At 39.5% G+C, this 2,002-nt stretch overlaps 1 pseudogene across 1 annotated transcript; it reads right to left on the bottom strand.

Annotated features, from left to right (window-relative positions):
• Nucleotides 1-436: 436 nt before the first annotated feature.
• LOC308555060 (large ribosomal subunit protein eL21 pseudogene) lies at nucleotides 437-1,049 on the bottom strand (annotated as a pseudogene). The gene has a single exon. The product of its transcript is annotated as a large ribosomal subunit protein eL21 pseudogene (transcript).
• Between the last annotated feature and the right edge of the window lie 953 nt (nucleotides 1,050-2,002).

Here is a 2,002-nt window from a genome sequence, read left to right as displayed (position 1 = left end):
TTTTTTCCCTCCGCAATTATCTGTAATGATCTGCACATCACACACTCAACAGGAATTTGTCTCTCTTGGTTCACATAGTGGGGGATGACTTAGAAGGGAAAGCCCAGTTTCCTACTCTAAAGAAACCAGGGCGGCAGTTGAGGGAATGGGAAGAGTCACACAGATCAATTCATGCAGAGACCGCTCTCATCACATCCTCCCATCTGCCTTAGTGACACCGCATTAGATTGGAAGTCAGGAGACCTGGGCCCTGGGCCCAGCTCCACCACTACTTAGTCCTGTGCACATGATAGATTTCACCTCGCTTCCCTCCATCTCCAGTGGGGTAGGAATCCTTGTGGCTCTTGAACTCAAAAACCTCTACATACATTTCTGCTCTTCCTTTCTAATATTTCACAATTGCCTATTCAATATATATATATTTTTTTTTAGGACACAAAGTTTTCCTTAATTATTTTTGGGGAGGAAGGGATACCATACTTCTACCCAATTAAGAGAAACATTTTTATCAATACAGAGGTTTTGTGTTTTTGTTTTTAACACTTCTCATGCCATGAATTCATAGGGAATGGGTTCCAGCAGCTCAGGCTCCTTTCCATTGGTTCTCGCCAAGTGTGCTTCCCTGGGTGGAGCAGGCTGGCGCTTCAGTTGAACCCAGGTACCTTTCTCTTTGGCTTCCTTCTTTTTCTGATCATTTTTTTTTCACACGTTTCAGGAAGCTATCTCGGCTCTTAAAGTGCTTAATATGCTCAATACGCACATTAATTCTCTTGGTAAGAATCTTGCCTTTAACTTATTTGTTTACAACAATGCCCACCGCATGCTGGGTGACATTGTAGACTCTTCCAGTTTTGCCATGGTAACATTTGTGGGACATTCCTTTTTGAGCAGTGCCCATTCCCTTGATGTCTACAATATCACCTTTCTTGTAGATGTGCATGTATGTGGCCAAAGGAACAACTCCATGTTTTCTAAAAGGCCTAGAGAACATATAGCGGGTGCCTCTCCTCTTTCCCTTTGTGTTGGTCATTTTGGCGAATTACTGGAAGATGGCGGTTCTGAATATATTTTTTAAAACTTCCGTGACATAGTCTTTTAGGCTTAATGTCCAATAACGCCTCAGTTATTTTTGTGTTTCATGTTACCATAAAGTACAGCGGCCAGAACTGGGAAGTATATTTTCATAAAGCCTTGACTAATACTGAATAGAGAAAAAAAAGTTATTCCTGGGCCTTTACTATCATTCTTCTATGATTTCTCAATATGATACCTCTCTTTTCCCATAATGGAAGTTTGGCTGAGAATTTTGTAATCCAAAATAAGGTTGAATATGATATGCCATAAAAGCACGAAGAAACCTGTAGAGGTCTCAGTAATGTTTGCAACCAGTCCATAAATTAAAAAAATTATTTTACATAATGCAAGTTAACTGAATAATGGACAATACCACTTTCTATGGAGGCAATGTTTTATTTATGAGGAATTAGATACTTTGCTGAATTTGGGAGAAGAAATGAGACACAGTGTAAATTATGATCATGACAATGATCTTAATCTTTCCTTCTATTGACTCTGGATGCCAAACCCACTTGAAGAGGGAAGGCCTGTCATTTAAAGGCTAACCTTTCAGAGTGACTTGTGCATTCTTGCATGTCTGAGAGTAAACCTGTTTGACATGGTACCTGGATCTATAGTGCCTTGAAATTCAATTCTAAAGTTTGCATACTAAATGATACTATTTTTTACAGTAGGGATTGTATTTGTTTAAAAATAGTAATTCCCAGCTAGAAAGATCTTCAGATGATGTCATTGCCACATATTGCACTGCAACTTGAGAGGATCAGGTTCAAGTCTCAAATTCTCAGACGCTGGGTAAGGAGAGGCTAAGAATGGGACAGAAATGATAAGCTTGGTCTGCCCATCTTACTTTTCAGCACCTTTTGTTGGTGGATTTTACCCCCTTAATATCAAAATCAAAAAAGCTACCTACCTCTCAAAGACT

Source organism: Miniopterus schreibersii, assembly GCF_964146895.1.
Source record: "Miniopterus schreibersii genome assembly, chromosome: 3".
NCBI classification, from domain to species: Eukaryota; Metazoa; Chordata; class Mammalia; order Chiroptera; family Miniopteridae; genus Miniopterus; species Miniopterus schreibersii.
Note: the sequence above shows the minus strand (reverse complement) of the source record. Positions and strands in the feature narration are given on the sequence as shown.